The sequence below is a fragment of the Jaculus jaculus genome, chromosome X, assembly GCF_020740685.1.
Source record: "Jaculus jaculus isolate mJacJac1 chromosome X, mJacJac1.mat.Y.cur, whole genome shotgun sequence".
Lineage (NCBI taxonomy): Eukaryota > Metazoa > Chordata > Mammalia > Rodentia > Dipodidae > Jaculus > Jaculus jaculus.
In genome coordinates, this window is record NC_059125.1 from 13,826,819 (window position 1) to 13,853,690 (window position 26,872).

The 26,872-nt window shown below is 38.9% G+C and overlaps 1 protein-coding gene across 4 annotated transcripts in view; it reads right to left on the reverse strand.

The window, feature by feature from the left end:
• Positions 1 to 26,872, reverse strand: part of Frmpd4 (FERM and PDZ domain containing 4) — a 680,790-nt gene that overhangs the window by 649,360 nt on the left and 4,558 nt on the right. The window lies entirely within an intron of this gene.

The window sequence follows — 26,872 nt, forward strand, 5'->3', positions numbered from 1 at the left end:
TACTGGGAGCAATCACAAATGGATGGCTTATTTCAGGGTTGTGCCTTGTAATCAGAACCCCTCACCATTGCAGATGACAGTTCTGCACCATGTAATGGGAGGATACATTTTGATAACCATGTTGTCAGATGATACTGTCACTACATAAACATCACAGGTGTACTGATACAAACAAACATAGCTACAGTGTCACTAAGTGATACAATCTAAAGAGACCGCTCTCCTTTATGTAGTATAATATATTTAGCAAAACACCAGTGGGCAGTAAATGACTGTATTTAAAGAATAGCTAAGGAAAGAATAGAAATCTAGTTGTTGCTGGAAGAAAACATTTCTGTGGAAAACTTCTGTCGAGATACTGGAAAAATGGTTCACTGGCTAAAAGCTCATGGTTCATTTCCCCAAAACCCAGGTAAAGCCAGGCATAAAAAGTGGCATATGAGTATGAAGTTCATTTGCATGACAAGAAGCCCTGGTGCATTCATGCACACATATACACATACAAAAATGTGCAAATAAATATGTTAAAAAAAAATACTGTGGAGATCAAGTGCCTACATCAAAGTGAGCAAAAAGGACTTCAGCAGCTTGCAAGAAAATCTTGCTCTGCTGGAGAGATGGTACAGCAGTTAAATGTACTTCCTTATGATGTCTGATGGCCTGGAGTTTGATTCCCCAGTACCTATGGAAAGCCACATGCACAAAGAGCACATGTAACTGGAGTTCATTTTTACTGGAAAGAGGCCCTGGTGTGCCCATACACTCACTCACTCTCTCTTGCAAGCCAAGTCGGAACACTCCTTGAAGAAGTTTAGCATCATCAATGTTTTTCCATGACTCCAAGGAAAATAATCTGATTGGATTTCAGACCTGAATGTGCAATAAAATGCAATTCATGCAGGTCTAGTTCTATATGTCATATGGATAAAAGTTTAAAGGATAACCTTAACTAAGATATTTGCTAATTGTGATGATTTATTTTGGTTGTGGATTTGATGGGACCTAGAATCCTGTGAGGGATTACATGGATTAGGTTAGCCTGTGGGCATGTTTGAGAAGAATTATCTTGATGAAGTTAATTGATGTGGAAAGATCCACCTTAACTATAAGTGGCAATGACCTGTGGGCTAGGATCCTAGACTGTATAAAAAAGAGAAAGCTGGCTGAGCAATAGCACTCATTGCTTTCTGCTTTTTCACTATGGACTGAATGTGACCAGCTCTACTTCAAGCTCCTATCACCATGCCTCCTCCATCATTATGGACTGCATTCTGGAAACTGTAAGTTGAAATAAATCCTTCCTCCCTTAAGCTGATTTTTGTTCAGGTCTTTTGTCCTAGCAACAAGAAAGGTAACTAATACACTTATATTTATATACATTTTCATGTGCCAAAATATAATTGTGTACTCAGTTTAAAAGTTAACGTTGGAGGGGCTGGAGGGATAACCTAGTGGTTAATACATTTGCCTGCAAAGCTAAAGGACTTCAGTTTGATTCTCCAGGACCCACGTAAGCCAGATGCACAAGGGGGCACATGCCTCTTGAGTTCATTTGCAGTGGCTGGAGGCCCTGGAGCACCCATTCTCTCTCTCCCCTTCTCTCTGCCTCTTTCTCTCTCTCTCTCTCTCAAATAAACAAATAAAAATAAAGTAAAAAATGTAAAAATAGTTAACATTGGAAGCTGGAGAGATGGGTTAATGAAGCCTAGGAACCCAAGTTTGATTCTCTGGTACCCATGTAAACCAGATGCACAAAGTGTCACATGTATCCGGAGTTCATTTGCAATGAGAGGAGGTCCTGGTGTGCCCATTTTCTCTCTTTCTCTCTCTGCCTCATCCTCCCTCTTTCTGTCAAATGAATAACTAAATAAATGTTAAATAAGTTAACTCTGGAGTATAAAAGTCCAAGAATTTGGAAAACTATTGCTATAAATAGCCAAATGGCAAATACTTTAGTACAAACATAAACATGCATGGCTGGAATAGAGTTACAATAAACCTTTTTCTTTTAATTAAAAATGGACACTGGATCATATTTGGACTGAGACCTACTATCTAATAAGTTAGAAAAAAATCTAAATATCTGGAGGGCACATCCAAAAATATGTCTAAAAATCAATTGCCTCTTCATTCCAATAAAATTTGGTACATATGCCAATGGCAATCAATGATATTGATTGCTGGCCAATCCAAAAATAAATAAAAAATAAACAGACATGTCATGTTCCCATCACTTCTTTCCTTACTAATTAGGGGATTCATACATACAATTAGAAAGGTATATTCATGTGTGAGTTAAAATAAGAGCCTCATCATAAATAATAAGGGTAATAGCTGTGTTAGGGACATGCTATGTCAAAGAAGATGAAAGAAATACTTTGAAGTGAAATATGACCTCATAAAGTCAGTGCCTTCATCCTCTTAAAATCTCAAAAGGGTGTTAAATAACTTTCAGAAACTGACTCTGGCTTTCTAGTAAAATCCACTTCCTCTACATCAACCTTGAGCATTTAAAAACTTTCCAGAGGGAGGGCTGGACAGATAGCTTCGTGCTTAAGACGCTTGCCTACAAAGCCTAAGGACCTAGGTTCAATTCCTCAGTACCCACATAAGCCAAACGCACAAGGTGGTACATGTGTCTGAAGTTTGTTTGCAATGGCTGGAAGCCCTGTTGCCCCATTTTATATCTGCCCCTTTCTATGCCTTTTCTTTTCCTCTCTCTCTCCAATAATTTTTTTTAAATAAAAATAATATCTACACCTTCCAGAACTACTCTCCTTGTGTGTTTCATGTTTGATGGCCTCACAATATAGTCGCATGCCTCTAGCCTTTTGACCATGCTGTGCTCATTTGTTTCCTTTAAATCTGGCTTTGATTCCCTTACCAGAGTGGTTACTTGACATAGCTAAATCTCCAAAGTATCAGTGGATCAACTCAGTTGAAATTTTTTTCCATTATCCCAGTCCAGTGAAATCTTCCTACTCTGTGCTGTATTTCGTCTAAAGCTGCAGGTTAGGTCTCACTACTGGAAGTGCTGATTTGGGGAAACAAGACCATTCTTTGCTTGGGGGCACTGCCAGTGCCTGGAAGGTTGCAGGATACACACAGCAGCATGCCTGCCCCTTAGAGTAGTGCCCTTCACTTGCAACAACCAAAAATCATGTCCCCAGCCACTGACAAATGGCCCCTGAGGCACAATTTTTCCCTTTCTTGCCATATTAAAAAGTAATGACATGCAAAATCATGACTGCCACCGATAAGAGGTGATATATTTCTATTTATTCCCAGAAGACTAATTTGTTTACCTTAGATGTATGTATGTATAAGGAAAACATTATCTTTGTTCCTATAGTACACAAGCCACACTATCCCAATAGCTATTGGGTGCAGGTTTTTCATATGGAAAGTCTATTATCTTCCCATGAAATGCGTACATCCTGCCCTCCGTCCACTTCAAATTATTTTGCAGACATCTTGGAGACATTCTGCTGGCCACAGGAACAACTTTGATGTTTGGCTCCTGTAAGTCTTTAAAAGTCCAAGTAACACGGGCTCTCTAGGGAGTTGATCTAAGGAGATACTATATAATTTTCACTTCCTCTTCTTAAATCTCCCCATCCTACCAGCTTCTGCGAAATGGAAGTCAAAACTACTTTTCAAGTGAGATCAAAACCTATGAGATGGTAAAAGTGGCTCCAAAAATTTTCTTCAAAAATTGAGACACCTGATAATTACATGCACTATCCTAACTCCCTTGATATTTGGCTACTTCTTATTCTTGCTGATGTAAGGATGCAAAATAATACACAAAGACAGGCCTGTGTCTTCTGTATGTTTTTGTCAACATATCATGGTTGCTTAGGAAAGAGTAATTTAATTACTACTGATGGTGTTTTTCCTACCATTTGCATAAGATGGAGGCCAAAAAGCTTTTCTCTGAATAGCACTAGCTAGCTTCAGAAGCAAAAAGAATGACACACATTGGCAAGTGTCAACACTAATGGATACAATTCACCTAGGTGGGAGGTTCTAGAACAAGAGATACTATTAAACCCAAACTTTATCATGTCAAGGTCTCAGGAACACTTTTAAAAATTTCACTGGAACCAAGAAACACAATTGTAAATTTGTGTGACTACTGAGAATTATCAAATGGCAATGGCCGTATAGGCAAAGAAAAAAGGCTCAGAGTGGGTGATGATGGCAAATCTTTAATCTCAGAAAAAGAGAAAGCATGACTTTAATAGTTTACCTTGCTCAGCATCTGGGAGAATCTCTGTTGAGGGCTACTCATGTGCTGGGCAGGCTGGAGTGACTAACTGGAACTTAATGGCTCCATTTACAATTTGGAAGCTATCTTCAGACAAGCTGTTATTTCATTATCACCTGTACACAAACATTGCCCTCACTTCTCCTCTTAGTCATTTTTTTCATGGTGTCACATGATGAGGAGATATCAAAGGATGTCACTATTGCAATTTCACTAGACAAAGGAAAATTCTTAACTTAAAACTGTCAGGCTGGGTATTTTGTGAAAATATATAACCTGAAGTAAGTTCCATGACCCATCCTAACATTTGAGGAAAAAGAAATGTATCCAATTTTATTATTTATCAGCATAAGCAGATTGTGCATTGAGTTAAGAAGGAATCTCCTGCGCTGGAGAGATGGATTAGTGCCTACAGTGCTTACCTGCAAAGCCTAAGGTCCTAAGTTCAATTCCCCAGTGCCCATGTAATCTAGATGCACAAGGTAGTTTGTTTGAGGTGGCTAGAGGCCCTGGAGTACACTTTCCATCTCTCCCTTTCATAACTAAATTAATTAAATACATATTTTGTTTTTTTTAATGAAGGAGTTTCCTAAAACAAAATTCCATTTTGTTCCACGAAGAGACTATACCACATGCTTGGAGTTGAAATAGAACAGTAGTCCCAGGTTTTCTGAACCCCAAGATACTGCTGTCAAGGTGTCTATGCTGGGCAGTGAATCTGAAAGCATAAGTTACCACCCCCGTGACTCACTGCTATACCGACTAATGCTCCCTGGCACTTGTGTTCCACAGTTTCAAGGACAGTAATTGTAAATGTCGCTGAAAATGATACACAGGAAACAAGTAACAAAAAAAGTGCATCTGCTTATAGAATAGTCTGGATCTAATTTACTACTGGGTTTAGAGTTGGGATCTGGTCTTTTAACTCCCATGCCTCATGCAAGCACATCTATTAAAAGAAGGAGACAGTGCAGTGATGCCAAAGCCGTGACTTCTGTTCTTAGAAACACCAGCAGCTTCCTAGACTTGATACCACACCGTGTCATCCAAACTGGACCACTCAACCTTGCCTCCGTGATTTCTCAGCTGCACACTGTTGACAACTGGATAAACATTCTTAACTATGAGAAGCCTGTACTCACCCTGGAGCTAATTATTCATACCACTGAAAAGCAATATTCAGGCCCTCCACCAATTACTCCAGGAGGAAATTGTAACTACCTTACCTACAATTTAAGATGAATCTCTACCATGCAGTCTAACCTAGCATGGTTGGTGAGGTCCGGGTCAATGAGAGATTCTGTCTCATAAAGAGGTAGATGGCATTCCTGAGGAATGGCACCTGAAGTTTTTTCTCTTATTTCCACATGCACACACAAATGTACCCTTGCCACACATGTGCCCATGTACATATGAACATGAATATACACATGCACACAGACCACATACACATACCCATACAAGAAAAGGAACAAAAAGAAAAAAGAACCAACCACTGGGAAGAAAGTATGTGTGAACTGGAACTTAATTACAGTGCAGCAGATGGTCACAGGGTGTCCACTTGTAGCCAACTGTACTATCTTGATACAGTGACCTAAAGTGTAATATTTGTATTAAAATTGTGAGTGTTTCAGGGCTGGAGAGATGGCTTAGCAGTTAATGCATTTGCCTGCAAAGCCTAAGGACTTAGGGTCAGTTTTCCAGAACCCACATAAACCAGATGCACAAAGTGCTACATGTGTCTGGAGTCCATTTGCAGTGGCTAGAAGCTGTGGTGTGCCCATTCTCTCTCTCATAAATAAAATATTTTCTTTTTCTTTTTGGTTTTTCGAGGTAGTCTCTCATTCTAGCCCAGGCTGACCTGGAATTCACTATGAAGTCTCAGGGTGGCCTTGACCTCATGGCAATCCTCCTACCTCTGCCTCCCGTCTGGGATTAAAGGCGTGTGCCACCACGCCCAGCTAAAATATTTTAAAAAGCATGAATATTTCATTAGATTTAATAAAGTAGCAATGAACTTGAGTGCAATGTATATTTCATGTTTGCTTATGCATAATTTCTTTGGGGAGGTATACTACAGATTCAGAAAACTTCACCCTGTTGAATCAAATGACATAATACTAACCACATACACACATGTGTACACACACCCTCCCACAATATCTACAGTTACCTCAGTTCACGGAACATCAACAAACACATGCATTTCCATCTGTGATGATTAAGGTGTTAATTTGATCTGGTTAGCATTCCACAGAAATCCCTTTCTGGTGGATCTCTCAGGTTGCTTCCAGGAAGGATTAACTGAAGGAGGAAGTCCTTCCCCAAGACCAGGCAGCCCCTCTCAGAGGAGGACTTCATATAAGGGAGCTCTGAGTGAAGAGAGCCCCTTCCTTCCTCCCACTTGGCTGCCAGAGCTGCTTGCTGCCTTCCGGTGTGGATTGAAGACCACCACGGACAGAAGACCCTCATGGATCAAAACCCAGTGGCTCCTCAGGAAGCCTCCAGGCCTTTGGATGCCATCTACAGTGCTGCATCGGGACTGCTGAGGGGTGTGGCCACATGAACTGAGCAGCTACCGGGTTCCTTGATTCTCAAGCCTGCAACTGCTATTGACCAACAGTAAACTAATCCAATAAATTCTCTTTTTAAAATAATTCATTCTAGCAGTTCTGTTCCTCCAGAGAACCCTAACTAATACACCATCTGATATCACCCTTCCAATCTCATTTAGATCACCCTCCCCCATCCCTCAACAGTAACTCATAAGTTGCAGTTCTTCCCTCTCCTACTTTCCCAAGCAAACTTCGGGTTTTTTCAAGGAAAAGTGACATGTTTATTGTAATATATACATATTTCTCAGCTATTTGATGTTTGTAGACCTGTGCTATCATTCTACTTGCTTTTGTCTTTCTTTTAAATGTGTCATAACAAAGCTTTTAAGCATGTTTTTAATATTTTAATATTTTGTTAATTTATTTGAGAGAAGGAGAGAAAGAGAGAGAGAGAGAGAGAGAGAGAGAGAGAGAGAGAGAGAGAGATATCATGCCAAGGCCTTTGGCTTCTGGAAATGAACTCCAGACACATGAGCCACTTTGTGCACCTGACTTTACATGGGCACTGGGGAATTGAACGCAGACATTCAGGCTTTGCAAGCAAGTGCCTTTAACCACTGAGCCATCTCTCTAACACTGGAGTATTTTTAAAGTTATGTTCCTCATCCATTGTCCCTACAAAGCTGGTAATTTTTTTATCACATGACTTTTTGTTGTGCTGGAATTTTAAGAATGCTTATGTAGCATTCTAGCAGAAGTGACTGTATCTTCTCCACCTTAAGGATGACAATCTTCGTTATATGAACATAGAACATCGAGACATGTTGTAGTGACCTAGAGCAACTGTGAAGGGAAACTTCATAGTCCTTACAGTAGATACATTGAACACCAGAGGACAGAGGACTGAGAACACAGTGATCTCTCAGGAGAGTCAAGAGAAAGCCGTCGAGACTCCATACAGCACTCTGGCAAACAGACGAGCCGCTCTTAACACCCACAAGAACAAATTGCTCAGCCTCTCCTGTGGTCATATTCAGCTTCCAAGCACTTCCTCCCTAATGGATGTGCCTTCCTGTGTCCTCTGTCCTTCCTTTTAAAATCACCTCTGAGTTGTCCAACCAGCTAACTATTGCATGGATGACATATTCAGTTGGAGAAAATCTACTAAGTCAAGTCTTAGGATTTATGTCTACATGAATGTTAGGAATGTCAGGAAGACACACTCTCAAAAAAATGTGTTACTGATGTCAAGGGCGAAGTTTGGACAAGTTACTGTAAATACTCAATAAGTCTATGGCATCAACTGCACTCTATTAAGCAAGTGAGAGACAAAGATTTTTTTTTCTCCCTTGTGGGATGTTAACAACTACTGGGAACCTCATCCAAATGCTTCACCTCAAAGGCCAGTTTGATAACCTCCAGTTCAAACTATAAATGATGTATTTCCTACCACAGTACACACTCCAGTATTAGAATCGTAGTTCTGCAGATACTAGGAATAATACAAGCAGAGATATAGGGAAAATGGATTTTTCCATTAAAGATATTATCATTTTCTCCAATCAATTCTCCCTGTATATTTTATCTTGTTTTTGATTCCTCCTTTCTTCTAGTTCTGATCCCTTCACTTCTATATCTCTACACACACACACACACACACACACACACACACACACACACACACAGTAGATTGTCCATCTACAGAAGCTTCCATCTTCTAAGCTTTTAAGTCCAACAGATCTCCTCTTGATTCACTAACATATGCAATGACTTCTGGTTCAAAAAGCTTAGGCCACTCCAAATGCCAAAGGCTGTTTGCAGTCGTATTATGGAATCAGTACCTGGCCCTTACAAGGGCTCACCATTTCTATACTGACAAATGTATATATTTGGAGCACTTTCAGGGCAGAAAGTTTTTATACTAGATTAAGAAACACACTTACATGCACATGCATGCACACGTACTGGGGAGATGGCTCAGTGAATAAAACACTTGTCATGTAAGTATGATGACCTGAGCCAGATAACAAGAATTCAAATTAGGCTGGATGCTATAGTATATGTCTGTAATCCCAGCACACCTATGGCAAGACAGGAGACAGAAGTGGTAGAATTCCCAGAAGATTGTGGGCTGGGTACCCTAGCATATGCAGTGGCTAGCAACAAAGACATTGTCTTAAACAAGGTGGAAGGCAAGGATTGACACCCAAGGTTGTCTTCTGACCTCTGAAGGCACAGTGTGACACATGCTTACTGGCATTCACATACATGAAACACAGAGAGAGAGAGAGAAAGAGAGAGAGAAAGGACAAAAATAAAAAGACTCCAGTTTGTGTAAGTGAGTCCACCAAGGCATGGTGGACTTTAGCATGGCTGGCGGCAAAACTCTGGCATTGGCAGGGGAGGGGCTTATGCTCAACAGCTGGCTAGAAGCTAGTTCAGGCTGTCTATCAGAAGTCTGGAGCTCGCACCTTAATCTCCAGGATGCCATGGACTTACATTCCTAAGGGCTTGTCACAAGGGAAGAGCAAAGCCGTTCATTTGTACTTTATCAGCTGAAGTACAGAAACTCTGGACTAGCGCTCTCACTGATTCAGTGTAGGTCTCAAGCTCTCACGACGTCAGTATCACTGATTGGCATGGGAAATAAACTCCCAAAGGAAGAAAACCAATGCTCCAAGAAAAGGGAAGAGGTAGAAAAAAAAATCACATACCCTTATCCTAATGTTTCTCAAACACGTGTTATAACTTTTTGGGGGTGTGGGGTCATGAAGGTACTTGAGTGGGCTGCAATTCCAGACATGGCCCTTGTACTCACGAACTCACAGCAGCTGTGGCTACCTGCACAAGACCTGCATAATACTGAGCCCATCAACATTCCATCATGGATGAGGAAGGGGCTCAGGAGGTCCCACCACTTCCAGAGGAGAATGGTTGCTGAGCGGGGGATGGAGAAACTTTTTTCTTTTCAGTGGTGTTGTCACTGTCAAATTGCCCATGCTCCTAGAAAAGACCTCTCACTCATGTCCACGCAAACAAACCTAACTAAACTCAGCAGGTCACAAGAAAATACAAGAAAGGAAAGAGAGTGTAGATGAAAAGACGGGTTTCAGTGGGAGTGGGAGCGTGACAAGAGAAGGTAATGGGGATTGAATGTGACCAAAAATAAATTACACACTTGTATAAAATTGTTAAAAATTGACTGATTAGGGCTAGAAAGATGGCTTAGCAGTTAAGGCACTTCCCTGCAAAGCCAAAGGACCCAAGTTCAATTCTCTGGGATCTAGGTAAGCCAGATGTACAAGGTGGCAAATGTGTCTTGAGTTCATTTGCAGTGACCTTGGAGTATCCATTCTCTCTTTCTCCTTCTCTCTCTCTTTTCTTCTTCTTTCTCTCCCAAATAAATAAATTAATTAATTTAAAAATTGACTGATTAATTAAAGGTACAAAAAAAATGAAATAGACGATACTCAGACTATTAGATTCAGTACCATGCTGCGAAACTTCTGTTTTAATGATATGTGTGTGTATATGTGTATGCATGCACCCATGTGGTCTGTGCATATGTACCAAGAAACAGTAGAAAGCAAACTTCTTAGTATGGGTTTTGGCAGGAAAAATAATCAGTACACCACAGCAATCATCGCATATCAGTTATGTTTAAAATCTGAGTACCTAAGGGCTGGGAACATGGCTCAGTGGCTAAAGGTATTTGCTTGCAAAGCCTTCTGACCCAGGTTCAATTCCCCATAACCCACATAAAGCCAAGTTCAAAGTGCCACATGCCTCTGAGGGGCCAAGACACCTATGACGATGGAAGGTGGAGCCAGGAGAATCTGAAGTCCAAGGGCCAGCTAATCTGATGTTCATTCATTTGTCATTTGCAGTCTGTCCATATGCCATGCCAAGAAATTCTGTCTCAAGAAAGTAGATAAAAGCACCTCAAAGTTGTCCTTGACCTCCACATTCAAGCCATGGTAAGCACAACCATTAAACACACACACACACACACACACACACACACACACACAGAAATATGCATACCCATTAATTATTTTTTTCAATATAGGGTCTCACTTAAGCCCAGGCTGACCTTGAACTCACTCTGTAATCACAGGCTGTCCTTGAACTCACATAAATCTTCCTTCCTCTGCCTTTCAAGTGCTGGAATTAAAGGAATGCACCACCATACCTGGCTTTTTATTTCATTATTTAATTAATGTAAGTATCTACACCTACTCTCTCAAGGAACAACAAGTAGATATGCATGTATGTATGTATGTATGTATGTATGTATCTATCTATCTATCTATATCACCATGGTTTTATTTAAATTGACTGTGGCTACAGATATGGAACAGAGCATAGCTGAGCTTTATTATGAACTATTTTATTGTAAATTATTGTACCATATTCAATCAATGAGAAAATGTTTAAGAAAAATGAGTGCATGATTGTAGATTTCTTTTTAATATGACATACGAACAACAAAGTTCCCTGTGAATTTAATTGGTTTTATGATAAACACCAAGAAAATCATTTTAATTACTTAATTGTCATGATTATCCTTAAAAACTTCCTTTCACTCACACGCTTAATACATGCTTGTTAAAGATAATTTTTTCATTACAGAAAATGTAGGAAAGAAAAGACCTGTTCATTTCCTGTAAATCCACAATACATAGAATGCAGGGAAAAACATTCCCCACTCTGTGGAACTCCAGCATTACGCGCTGTTCCCTATCAAAGGCAACAACTGTCATCAACCGATGAGTCAGTCTGTAATTATCAGGTACCCATGGAACCATCCCTTTCAGATACCAATTGAGCAAAGCCTTTCTGTTTTTGAGATTCAGTGCTCTTGGTTGCCTACCCAATAGTCATTTCCTCTCCTTCTTTCCTCCCAGGGTATCAATTTTGCTGAGATATCACCAGGAGGCCATGTGCTGGGCTGGTAGTAAAATGACAGTAGGGGAAACTGAAGCCCTCCCTCACAACAGAAATTCACTCTTGCTTATAGAAGCCAGTGTTTGTCAATGTGAGATGACATGGCTATTTTAAGTGAGACAACTCTTCATTATGTAAGGATGCTTTGCTCATGTTAAGGAGCTCTTGGCATCCCTGAATTCTTTCTAGCACATTCCCATAGGAACCACATCCAACATGAACAACTAAATCACGCCCAGGGGCATTTAACAATGCCTATCCCCTAAGTGAAAAAGACTGGGACTCTAAAACAAAGGTTATCATTATTTATAAAGATCCAAATAATTGACATACTTATGTAGACCCTATATGATCTTTGTTGTGTCTATGAAAAATTAGTTACAATGACTCAAAATTAGCAATTATTAATATGTAATTGAAAAGGCCTGTCCATAGTCTGATAAAACGTTATCTACAAACACAGGCTGGCTAGATTTGCTACATAGATCTTAATGTGCCAAAGTCTACAAATCTAGGCCAACTATGGCAATTACATTTTCTAGGAAGATTCAAAAAACATGTGGGATATGGCAAATGTTTAGGGTAATGTAAGATTGGTGTACTATGCTATGGCAAATGTAAGGGAACAAACTTTGCTCACCCTGGGTCTTTTTTGTGTGAAGATAAAATCTGTTAAGTACTGCAGACCGAGCAACCACAAGGGGGCATGCAACATGCAGAGACAGAACATCAAAAGGCTATCAAAAAGCAAAAACATGGCAAATAGAGAAAAGAGCATGAAATAACCCATTTTGTATTTCTTAACTGTAATGATACAGTTGATGATGAAGGGTATATGGACCCCCCAGATCCATTCTAGTAGGTTATTCAGCTGGCATCTACTGCTGTGGAGTGTCTCTTTATCAATGACATTATAAGGGAATAGCCTCAGCTTCTAGCAAGTGTGTTTCTGCATGCTAAAAAGGAAAAAGTCACACAAGGGAAATACTTATAATGTTCTAGCCACTCCCTGCTTCCTGTCTCTGAACTCAATTATATTAGGGCATGATGCCTGGAGCTGAAGCAACCACTTTATCCCCACGAGGCAGCAAAGCATAAGGCTAAAGTAGCTGAAAGGGAGCCAGATACTTGTGAACCTCCCTGACTCAATGAACCCCAAACCAGGAATCACCTACCTCTACAGATAAACAGTTTAAGCCACTATTAGTGAAGAATTCCTTTCTTTGCATCTAAAATCCCCAAGAGACAATATGGATGACAGGTTTTTTTATTTTTGTTTTTGTTTTTTTTTTTTTTCTTTCATTTCAAAACATAGTAGCTCTTGGGCTGGAGAAATGGCTTAGCAGTTAAGCATTTGCTTGTGAAACCTAAGGACCCCGGTTCGAGGCTCGATTCCCCAAGACCCACGTTAGCCAGATGCACAAGGGGCCGCATGCATCTGGAGTTCGTTTGCAGTGGCTGGAGGCCTTGGCATGCCCATTCTCTCTCCCTCTTTCTCTCTCTTTTTCTCTGTGTCTATTGCTCTCAAACAAACAAGACAAAAAAAACCTAGTAGCTCTTGAGGTTAAACATCCCCTACTAAGTATGGTTATCTTTAGTTTTTTAAATGTGTATGCATGTTCATGTATACAGATATACATGTTTATAAGTATGTGTTCACCTGGATGTGAAAAGCAGGCTTGTGTCATTTCTCATCCACCTTTTTTGAGAAGGTTCTCTCATTAGCCTAGAGATCAACAATTAGGCTAGACTAGGTAGCCAGTGAGCCCTAGGGATGCGCCTGTCTCTGCATCCTCAATGCTGGGATTACAAGCACTTGCCATTATGCATGGCATTTTTTGTATGGGTTCTGCACATCAAACTCATGTCCTCATGTTTATAAGGCATGTACATTGTTGACTGAGCTATTATTCTGCCATCCTTATGTCTAAGATATCTCAATAAGCTGTCCACCTTTTACTGGAGTGTTAATGTTTTAATAGGGCTTTTATTCTCACACCACAGCAGTAGAGGCCAACTTAATGATCCACTAGAATGGATCTGGGGATTCACATACCCTTCTTTTACCTCTGTTCTCTTAAGCAAAGTGACATGACCAGTGTGGTTTGTATATTTCTCATCAAAACAACCTCTAAGGGTAGAGAAAGGGAAACCTGTTTATCTGCACCTTGCATTCAATTCTGTAGTACTACTGTAGTAAAACAGTGTGTGTGTGTGTGTGTGTGTGTGTGTGTGTGTGTGTAAAATAAAACATATATGGCAAGAAAATATAAACATTAAAATATAACTTTTGTGAAATCTATTTGTGTAAGAAAATAATTCTTTATCATAGGAATATTTCTATAGAGAAACATCTGGAGATATATATATATATTCATTTGAAATGTCCTTCCCCATAAGAATAACAGGATGCTTGTTGACAACACAAGCCAGGTTCCAGCAAGCTTTCTGTTATACAGGTTCTGGGGGCTAAATGGTCACTCTAGTCACTAGTCAACTGTACTGTTTTATCTCGATAATATAGTATATATTATATATAATATAGATAATAATATAAATTAACATGGCTATGTCAAAATATTATTTATGAATATAGAAATTTGAATTTCATATAATTGTCATGTGTCATGCAATATTCTTTAATTTTCTGAAACCTTTAACAAATAAAAAAAGATCTATTCTTAGCTTAATACACAGGTCAACAGGTTGAATCTCTTTTATAGAATACATTTTCTAATCTCTCACTCCTGACTTACAACACAGTGAAACTCACGAAATGACTTCTAGGTCAACAACAAAACTAGGAATCATGTCCAATATGAAATACACATAGCTTCGTGTCTTTAGATAATCACTGAAAAATATTAATATGGCAAGACATTGTGGCACACACTTGTAATCCTACTGTTCAGAAAACAGAGACCTCAGGAAACACATTTCAAGATCAGCCTGGATTATGTCTAAAAATTCCAATTGCTGGAGTTATCCTTCAGTGGTAGAAGGTGTCCTGCATGGTCAAGGTTCTGGGTTCCATCTCCAGGACCCCTCCCTCAAATATTACTGTATGCTAATCAAAGGTAGGCTACTTAGCATATTGTTTTACTCTAGAGCAATTGGAGTTTGCAGTGGACTCCATGGGTTGTTGTACCCTGTATGTTTTATCATCTTAGTGGAATAGCATTCTATCCTTTAGCCTGTCAAGGTGAAATCAACTGGAAAGCCAAATTATGAAGTTATGACACTATAATCAAATTACAGTGCTAAACTGGGCATGGTGGTGCACACCTTTAATTGTAGCAATCAAGAGGCAGAGGTAGGAGGATCACTGTGAGTTCGAGGCCACCCTGAGACTACATAGTGAATTCCATGTCAGTCGGGGCTAGAGTGAGATCCTACCTTGTAAAACAAAACAAAACAAAAAATTATAATCCAAAAGGAAACATCTATCAATATATGCCAGAATGTGATTCTCCAAAGCATGACAGACTTGTCCTTTTGTTAACTGGAAAAGTAAATAAAATTTTGAACACTGTTGTCAAAAATTAATAAAATTTAAGGTTAAAGGCTGGAGAGATTGCTTAGTAGTTAAGGCGTTTGCCTGCAAAGCCAAAGGATCTCAGTTTGATTTTGATTCTCTAGGACCCAGGTAAGCCAAATGCACAAGGAGGCACATGCATCTGGAGTTCGTTTGCAGTGGGTGAAGACCCTGGTGTGCCCATTCTCTCCCTCCCTCTATCCCTCCCTCCCTCTGTCTCTTTGCCTCTCTCTGCTTTTTTCTCTCTCTCAAATAAATAAATAAAATATTTTTAAAAATTAAATTTAAGATTAAAAAATCTTGGGCTGGAGAGATAGCGGTTAAGCGCTTGCCTGTGAAGCCTAAGGACCCCGGTTAGAGGCTCAGTTCCCCAGGTCCCACATTAGCCAGATGCACAAGGGGGTGCACACGTCGTCTGGAGTTCATTTGCAGAGGCTGGAAGCCCTGGCACGCCCATTCTCTCTCTCTCCCTCTATCTGTCTTTCTCTCTGTGTCTGTCACTCTCAAATAAATAAATAAAAAAGTTAAAAAAAAAAAGTCTTGCAAAAAAAAAAACTTACTAGTTTTCCTTGTTGGGGCATAGGGAAGACAAAAAAAATTATACTTCTATCAGAAATGCTTATCTAGATATTAAAAATGAATGAAGTTTCCACCAAAGGACTTAATTCTATATGAAAGAGAATATTTTAATATTGATGTAATCTTGTAGCTTTATTTAATTTGCCAATAGAAATTATCATTAAAATTTTATAGATCTGAAATTTTTATAATACTTTTTTGATATATAGTCTTAATATATTAAACTATGTTCCATTTGTTCAAAATAGAGAAAATTACCAGGCTTGGTGGTGCCAGCCTGTAATCTCAGCACTTGGGTGGCAAAGTCGGGGGATCAGGAGGTCAAGATCATCCTCAGCTCCAATAGTGAGTTTAAGAGGCCCCCCTTGACTACATGAGACACTATCTCAAAAAATTAAAATTGGGTGATATGGTATTCTCCTACAAGCTCTGTGCTGAGGAGATAAAAATAGGAAAAATCCGAAGTTCAAGTTCTTCCCGATCCAGGTTTCAGGCTAGCCTAGAATGCATAGATCTTACTTTTGGGAAAACAACCATGCATTGAACATGATTGGTGGGTAAATGGAGGCTTATTGTGTTATAGTATGTAATAATTTTTTTTTAAAGAAATAGAAAAAAAATCTAAGGAATTATAGTTTACATTTATTTGGATAAGCAATTTATATTTTCATTCATGGTAGATTTTTCAACATATTATCATATTTTGCATCAAAGTTACTATTTTTATCTTGTATTGAAGCAATTGTCCTGCCTTGGTCTTCCAAGTACGTATGACTTTAGGCATGTAGCTCTGTGCCCAGCTTTTACTTGAGTTTCTTTGTTGTTATTTTTATCTAGGTCACTTTTCTTTCCCTTCTACGTATGCTTCTCCCATCCTAAAAACAATTTTAGTGGTTTCTTATGTCCCTTATCTGTATTTTTATTCAAATATAGAGTTACTGCTGTGTATGTTAATGCATATTAAAGTATATCTATCATAGGATCATAGAATGCATATATCATAAGATTTTCTAGCACTGCATAGAATGTTCTTTTATTCATTGTTTTGCAGCTGTTGTGGTTCATGCTGTTTTAATCTAAATTCTTAGATATGAAATTCTTTAAAATCAGTTATTCTGTGGCAAAAATGTGGAATTCTTGAAACAACATTGAAATCTGAGGTGATATCACGTAATTTTCTCACAACACAAATACAAACAGAATATAAACAAAAGTCTGATTGACTCAAAATCTACAGGAAATTCCAATCACTATTACCCAGCCTGTCTTCATTACTAACTGTTCCAAGTATTGTCATTAAAGTAACTTGCATGACAAATAATGCTTGTCAACTTTAATACCTCTAAGCAAATAGAGGATCCATAATTTGGCATAAAATTTGAATATCATTTAACTGGTATATCAAGCTACCTTCTGACTTTGATGAGTTTTGAAATGCTCAATATGCTGTTTTTAGTGTCATAAAAATAATTCTGCCTATCAAATCCAAAGACTTTGAGGTAACAATATCCATTGCATTGTTGTCCAAAGCAAAACACTTTGAACAACCTAAATGTTAAAGAAATTGGAAATCATTAAGTAAATGGTGGCTTATGTAGCTGTTAATTTGACATTTATAAAGAATAGCTAATGATATGGAAAGAATATTTGCAAAATCTTAAGTGTAGAATTTTTGTACTTATGTGAAATAAATGGAAAGTTAAAGAAAATGAATATTCCTTTGAATAGTCTAAACTTCAAAACTTTATACAATCAGAAAAAAAAAAAGTTTATTAAGAACCTACTCTTGAGCTAAGGAGATTTGATAAAGCATTTGTTCCGTAAATGAGTGCCTGAGGTTGGATCTCTAGAACTCATGGGGACCTGTAATCCAGTGCCTACTGCAAATTGGGAGGTGGAGACTGGAGAATCTTGCAGAAACTTAAGAGGCCTGACAAATGCCACAGTGAACAACGAGAGACCCTGCCTCAAACAAGGTGGAAAGAGAAGACCAGCATCCAAAGTTGTCCTCTGACATTCAAATTCCTGCCACAGCTTATGTACAAATGTGCACATGACGTGTGTGTGTGTGTGTGTGTGTGTGTGTGTGTGTGTGTACACATTCACATACACACATGCATGTACACAGGCATGCCAAAAACACCCTATTTCTATAGTTGCTTGGACTCTTAGATTTGTGTGGGTATCCTATTAGTATTTTTGAAATTTAAATGTATTTTTAATAGGTAGCATATTCTTCAAGTTCAATAATCAGAATGATTGAAAATATAAAATCTAGTTGGGAAAATGGGACCCTTGTCCTCATGCCCCCCACTCTTCTACACATAACCCTCCATACCACTACTTTACAAAGCTAAATATTATTAGTAGTAGCCTTTGATATCCTTCATGTCACTTTAATGTTAATACATGAAAAAGACATATATTCAATTCCTCCACCTTTATAAACAGATTAGTACCTTATTACTTTTACTTAACTCCAGAAAGTATTTTCTTCTTATTTTCATGACTTCACTGCATTTCTTATTAATTTTAAGCAAGTTTTCATGATCTCATTTTCCAATTTGTTTGTTTAGTGTAATATTTTAATAAAAATATATAAGCTAACTCTAGAACAAACATACACACTTTAGCAAAATAATGCCTTGCACTTGGCATTGTTGAGTATAGTATTCCATTTTTTGCTTCTTTCCTTCATTTCTCAATACAGTATATGAAAAATACCTTAACAATAGGGTCTTTAATATTACATTTAAGAGCTAAAACCTCTCATTATCAAATCCTGAATCATTTTATAAACATTACTTACAATTATCTTTTGGCAGCAAAGATACAATATGTATAATGGGATTTTCAAATAAGAAAATAGGATTAAGAAGGACAGTGTAGAGGCCCAGATGTACAGCTGAGTTCCAAGCTGTATGTATAGGCAGAGGTTTATTGCAAAGTTTACAATGGGTACAATAGGCATAAAGTGATAGAGTAGTCTAATTTGTTGAATAGAGTACAGAAGTAAGAAGATATCTTATCACCAAAATTTGACTACATGTGGAATGGCAATATGGTTTTACTGTGATTTTTCATAATTTGCCTAATACTACTAGGGGGTGGACTCTCAATAAGTTCATAAATAAGACATAAACAAATCCAGAACTCAATCATAATGCCATCACCTATCACAACAAATGTCACAATGAAGTTGCATACCATGGCATCATTGGACAAAAATGACTGTTTTCATTCTTCCAGCTCTGCCAGATGGTAGTGCTCCAGATGAATCTCGCTTCTGGGGCAAACAGGCCATCCCAGGGAGGCAATTATTCACGTTAGAAGCAATATGCAGATTGTCCCTAACGGCTTTCTTCTACCAAAGCAGATACTCTGTGATTCTTGTCCATGTTCAACTGGCCAGAGCAAATCAGTTGGCTGAACTCTAGTCTAATGGGGCAGAAAGCATACACTCCCTATAGCAGAAAGAACTACATTGCAGAGGCCCAAATTTCCACCAACAATGTGAATAAACTACTAGATTTCCCAGTCTCCCTCATAGTTAGATATAGCTAGAGTTCCAGGAAATTCAACTTGAGTAGATGAAATGACATGCTTTAACTCAGAGCACAGCACTTAAAATCCTCTCACTCAATCAATACCCCCCCACACACACTATTTCTCTCCCCTCGTATGTCAGCTGAACATCGCTAGGTAGGCAACCATGGAATTCATGCTAAGATTAAGGAGCCTGTATCTTCCATATTCCATGAATGATTGCCTGCATTACCGGAGCTTCCCTATCCCATCAAGAACACCCACTTGGGTCTTCCGTCAAAGAAGGTATAGACTACTCTAAAAGTTGGGTTAATCTGTTAAGGCAGTTTACAAAATATGTTAGTTCAGCTGTTCATGGCAGGAGGTTGAAGAATTCTACATGGAACATGCTTGTAGAAAACAAAAAAAAAAAAAAAGGAAAAAGGAAAAAAGGAAAAGACACCTAAAAGGGCAGCATCTATCCAGGTGAAAATAGGGCAAGAGAAAGATTGTCCCAGACAAAATGAAGAGTTTGTTCAAAATCTCAGAAGTGTCACACCTTCTATGACTTCTAGTAAGGTCAACCTGGTTAAAGGTAGGTATGTGTGGGGAAAAAAGAAAAGAACAGCAAGTGTGTAAATGTAGAAGAGAGTAAGGGGAAAGGAACTCTACTTGGAAGAAGAAAGTAGACAAAAGTTTAGAGTATAGTCCCATTTATATGTAACTCAGAAAACTTCAAAATTCTCCTACAAAGAAAAATTAGCTTTGCTGAGAATTTAGCTAGGAATGTTCATTAGTTAATAGAGTACTTGCCTAGTATGTCCTAAGTTCAATTTCCTTCACTGCATAAACCCAGCATGGTGGTCCAAGACTATAATCCTAGCATTTGAGAGGTAGACACTTGAGGATCAGCTACACAGTGAATTTGAGGCCAAACTGGGCTATAGGAGACTGTCTCAAAAAAGTTTTTTTTTTTTTTTAATGTAAAAAAGAAGAGAATTGCTATAATAAGTGCTAATAATTGAACCCCTTCCCAAAAGGAGGTTGGCAAGGTGAGTCTTGTGCATGGTGTTCCCTCCTCTATCACAGCAAGTGAGCAGACACTTAGGGCATGGCTTTGGCCCCAAAGGGAAACTGGCACACAGTACAGAGAGAACTCAAGGAAGGACAGTAAAATATCATACCTAGGAAAAGGGAATATACCTGTCATAAATATTTTAGGCCTTAAAGTCATCCAGTGTCTATCACAACTCTTCAGCTGTACTCAAAGCAGCAATAGACAATATAGAAGGAAATGGGGCCTGACCATGTTCCAACACAACTCTGTATACAAAATTTCACAGGCAAGGGTAATATAAAAGAAGTAAATAAGAAGAACAATTTGTGGTAAACAAATTAAGTGAGCTATAGTTTACTGACCCAGGCCCTATACCAGAGATGGAGCCAATTGCCCTGAGCCACAATTCAGTTAGGCATGTGTTGAAGTCAGGTTCACATTGCTGGCAGAAATCACCCAACCAAAAGCAGCTTGTGGTAAAAACAGGTTTATTTTAGATTACAGTTTGAGCTCCATGATGGTAGGGGAATATGATGGCATGAGCAGAGGGTAGGCATCAACTCCTGGCCCACATAAGGTAGATAACAGAAACAGGAGAGTGTGCCAAACCCTGGCAAGGGGGAACTGGCTGTAACACCCATAAGCCCACCTGAAACAATATCACTGCCTCCAGGACACATTGATTCCCAAATCTCCATCAGCTGGGAGCCTAGCATTCAGAACACCTAAGTTTACGAGGGACACCTGAATCAAACCACCACATTCCACCCCTGGCCCCCATAAACTGATAACCATACATGATTTAAAATGCAATGCATTCATCCAACTTTAAAAGTCCCCATAGCTTTATCAATGCCACCAGGCATGGTGGCACACGCCTTTAATCCCAGCACTCAGGAGGCAGAGGTAGGAGGATCACCAAGAGTTTGAGTCCACCCTGAGACTACAGAGTGAAATTTCAGGTTAGCCTGGGCTAGAGTGAGACCCTACCTTGAAAAACCATACACACACACACACACACACACACGCACACACAAAGATTTATCAATTCTAATAATTCTCATACATTCCCACAGTCCAAGATCTTTTAAATGAGCCATAATACCAAGCCACCCCCCCCAACCCATAATGGCATGGAATAAACATTCACACTGCAAAAGATGGCATTGGGAATAGCAAAGAAATATTCAACCAAAACAAGACTTGAAACAACCAGGGCTAACATCCAAGTCTGTAGCTTCAAGTTCAACAATTCTAGCCAGTCTGATAATTCTAATAAGCAATAATAAGTCTCTGGACATCCAAATCCACCCCTCTAGCTAGGCTACTCACAGTCCTGGAAAACTTCATCCATGTCCAGAAGCTCTCCTTGGCAGCCATCTCATGGTTCCAGAATCTTCACTGGATCTCCATTGCAACCAACAGTTCATCCTCATGGTCCCATGGCATGCAGGTATCCAGCAAACCTGCTTCACACTATCCATAGTCATTTCCAAAACACAAGACCATTGCAAATTCAATAACCCTCTTTTTCCTTCATTTCTTATGCTCCACAATACCAGTAGGGTGCCAATTTGTTAATCCAGGAAGGAATAAAGCAGACTCTGAAGAACAGGTCACTCCTTGAACACTCAGGCCCCTTCAAAAGAATCTAAATTCTTCCTGTTGCCCTAGTGCAGGTCAGCTGGCCCAATTTCAAAGGTTGTAGTCTCTCAATTGCAGTTAAACAGGCAGCAGCTCACCCAAAGATTTTTCTTTCCGTACCATATTCCTCTACTTATACCAGTGCATTTCTATACAAAGCTACCCTGCACAACATCACAGGACCAAGGCATAACAGCAAGCTTCCCACCTAAACTGCTAGCCCAGTCCAGGCAAAGCTCTTTTTTACCCTCATAAATCAAATCTCACAGTCCATAGTTCTTATTGCATTCAGGTCTTTCCACTTTTACCAGAATAGTCCATCGAACCATACTTATAGCACAGCAAGTCATCTCTTAGGCCAAGGTTTCAAATCCTTCCACATTCCTCTTGATAATCATCACCAAAAGGCAAAAGCCACATAGTCAGGTGTCTAGCAGCAACCCCACTCCTGGTAACACTTTACTGTTGCAGTCAGGTTCACATTGCTGGCAGAAAAAAACAGGTTTATTTTGGCTTATAGGTTCAAGGGAAGCTCCATGATGGCAAGGGAAAACAATGGCATGATCAGAGGGTGGACATCACCCCCTGGCCCACATGAGGTGGACAACAGGGATAGGAGAGTGTGCCAAACACTGGCATGGGAAAACTGGCTATAACACCCATAAGCCCACCTCCAACCATAATACTGCCTCCAGGAGGCATTAATTCCCAAATCTCCATAAGCTGGAAAGCTAGTATTCAGAACACCTAAGCTTATGAGGGACACCTAAATCAAACCACCACAACATGTGAGGGGCTTGGGTCAAAATAATGCCAGATGCCATCCACGGCTATTTATTTCTGTACCAGGGTCAAGAGTGGTGATTAGAAATTGCATGACAGACAAGCACCTAGGAGACCAGTTGAGGAGCCCTTGTGAAATCACCATGTGACCCAATATAGAGCAGACATTGCAGCCCTGAATCACTGTGGCTGTGTCTGCCACACACATTCCTTGACCAGCTAAGGATTCATGCCAGCTAAATATACTAATGCACTCATTTATACATTCACTGAGGAAACTTCACCATTCATTCTGCACATCTTTGTCAGACAATTATGTTCTATTTTCAATTAAGAAAACCTCACAACGTGTCTGCACATATGAAAAACAGTTGAAATAAAAGCTAGAACCCTATATATTATATTGTCATTACAGGGAAACTAGTTTTCATCTTCAAACTTTAGAAAGGTTGCTTTCATAAAAAGACTAATTTTCTTACCACTCAAAAATGACTTCCTAATAGACACACAAATTTGGTGTTTTTTTTTTCCCTAAAACCAAAAGAACAACAACAAATAAAAGGTCTCTCATGTCAAAATAGAAATAAAAGCATCTGCTGTAAGACCTAAACCATTTATTTATGAGAGAGATAAAGAAAGAGGGAGGGGGAGGGAGATAATGGATATGCCAATGCCTTCAGCCAATGCAAATGAACTCCAGATGCATGTGCCACCTTGTGCATATGGCTTATGTGAGTCTGGTAAGTCAAAACTGGGTTCTTTGGCTTTGCAGGCAAGTACCTTAACGGCTAAGCCATCTCCCTGACCCCTTTAAAAGTTCTTTTTTATTTTTATTTATTAATTTAAAGCCATTTATTTTTAACATGTGCACTTCTTTATACTCAAGAAATGCCAATCATGATAACTTTTCAGCTAAACAAATCTGACCACAAAGTTGCAACAAGTTTCAGAATGGATAATATACAACTTCACTTGCTAGTCATTTAAGACAGAGTAACAATGGTGTGTCAAATATGTAAACGATACCTGAAAATGTAACACTTCGGGAAGGAAATTGTTCTCATCTCTTTGCCAGGGGTGGGGGAAATGGGAATGCTAACTTTGTTATCTAAACCTAAGGTTTAGATTTCTTTAAGATAACTTTCAGAATGAAAGTGCATAATGACCTCAATTACTCAGAAGCAAGCATATTTTTGATATGGTTTTGCTATAAAGAGCTAATGATAGCCTGTAGGTTTTCATTACAAGGCTCTCAGTAAAATACTAAGTGAAGTTTAACTCAACCCCACATTGATCCAGTTTACCTGACATTCTTCTGCCTACAATGAAATCCACTTATCTAGTATTCCCTTTGGAAATAGATTAAGGAAGGTCATTTGCCATTAGGACCAAGTGGCTCAAGTATACTGTAAGGAAATACTCAGCATTCTCCTGTTCATTCCATTATCAGCACATGCTGGGTGAGGTTTTACCAGTATTACTTCCCACTCTTTTTCCATCCTAGGTAAAGGCCTCTGGAAGGTGTCAATTTTAACAAGTAACTCTCTACCTTCATGAAAACAGAGACATGTAATAACCAATGAATAAACATGAATAATGTCCCAATGCAACAAAGAGAACAAATAAGACCACTTATGAGAGTTTGTTTCAAGCAATTAAAGGCTCTGACATCACAAATTTTAATAAAGTTAGAGTCTATATTAATTGTGACTGTGTAGCCATAACTTTGAGTACATTAACATACTCAATTTGACATGTGTGCATGTATGTGCAAGTATGAGCTAAAGTGATAGAGAAGGAAAACAGGAAAAGGTACTTTAACAGTGCATGGTGGCATATGCCTGCAGTCATAGCACTTTGGGAGGTAGGAGTCAGGAAGATCTGGAATTCAAAATCATCCTTAGATATATGGGCAGTTCAAAGCCAGGCTGGGCTACATGAGACTATATGAAGGAAGGAAGGAAGGAAGGGAGGGAGGGAGGGAGGGAGGGTAGGAGATGGCAAAGAGGAATGTGAAGAAGGAAAGAAGGGAGGAAAGAGAGGAGAAATAGAGAGTGGAAAGTATTTAGAGAGGGAAAGAGGGAAAAGAAGGGCCAAAAAAGGAAAGGGAAGAAAAGAAAAATAAGGCACTATTTAACTCAGGAACTCAGTAAACTTTGCTTATAAACATATTTTATTTTAGATTTTGTGAGCTCTAGCATTTCTATGGCATGTATTCAACTGTGCTGTTATAGGGAAAATTCAACCATGGACAATACAGAAATGAATGAGTATGGCTATGTTCCAACATTTTATTTATGGACACTGGAATTTTAATTTTATATCATTCTTTTGTTTTATTTGGTTGAACCATTTAAAAATAAAGAACCCATTATTGCTGAGTGTAGTGGCATACGCCTTTAATACTAGCATTAGGGAGCCAGAGGTAGGATGATTGCTGTGAGTTCAAGGCTACCCTGAGACTACATAGTGAGTTCCAGGTCAGCCTGGGCTACAGTGAGACCCTACCTCAAATAAAGAAGACACACACACACACACACACACACACACACACACACACACACACACACAATCTATTCTTAACTCACAGTCTATGCCACTAACAGTCTGCAAACCAGATTTGGCACATAAGCCATAGTTTGCCAATCCTCTGTTTTAACTAAGTCATAATTTCTTTCCTTGATATAATTGGCTTTCAATGTTCATGATCAATTCATGATATATAGGCAAGAAACTGTTTGGACAAACTTTTTGTAAGTTCCTATTTATTATTGTGCCAAGTGTGAAATTGTTGGTTTCAAAATGGTTCCTTAAGCAAACATTTCTAGAGGGCTGGGGATATGGCTCAGTGAATAAAGTGCTCACTGTGCATTTCTGAGTACCGAGTTTAGATCCTCAGCTTGCATAGAAAAACTAGAAATTCTGTCAGTCTTCTGTAATTCCTGGGAATCTACATTGAGAAGGGAGGTGGAGACAAGAAAATTTCCTAGAAACTTATGAACAAGACATCCTGCCTCAAATGAGGTAAAAGAAGTGGACCAATGTGAAAGTTGTCCTCTGATCTCCATAAATGTGCTATGGCACAATGCACATACATACATACATACATACAAACATTTCTAGAAGCTGTGGGGCGTTAGTTCATTGGGAACCCACAGGAGGTCTTCCATCCAATATGTAGCACATAAAAAGAAAAAAAAAAGATACAAGCATATTTATAATTCACCAATACTGTTAAATTCCCCTGTTAAAACCCAAGTGGAATAATTAACTAAGAGCAGAAAGTGAAAATTTCCAGGCCACGCTTTTTAAAGAATAAGTAAGTTTCATCTACACTAAGAGCACATATCAGATCCTGAGAGCAAGAAGGTAAAAGGAGGGGGGGGGAGGAGAGAGAGAGAGAGAGAGAGAGAGAGAGAGAGAGAGAGAGAGATTGAGAATGGAAATGGTACAAGGCCGAACTAGCTGCCTTTCCCCTAAACTGCAAGGAACCACACTTCTGCCGCACACACTGGCAATCGCTAGGAAACTCAAGTTAAATATTCCAAAAACAGGAATCTAGCTCTGTTATGAAACTTCATCATTTCACCTCCTGACAGCGACAAAAAAAAATCAGCAGAACTCAGAAAGGACTTCGAAGATTAGCAAGCAGCATTTTTAATAAAATTCGAATCTAGAGTCTTGGGAGATTTTTCACTGCTAGCCTCCAGAGCTCACTATTATCAGCAATATTGATGCAATTAGTCAGGTAAAAATAGAGGATATGGGAAAATTCTAACCTTCTACATCTCTTCTTTAACTTCCCTCCTTCCCGGGAAACATTTAATCCTGAATATTGTAAAGGTAAGAAAAAAGTTTTATAGCATCTAAATAGAATTTCCATTAAAATCAATGGAAACTATAAATACATATACTTCACTCTTCCTCCAACGTAAGGAAGGTATTTGTAATAAAATTAGCATACTTTATTCTAGCAG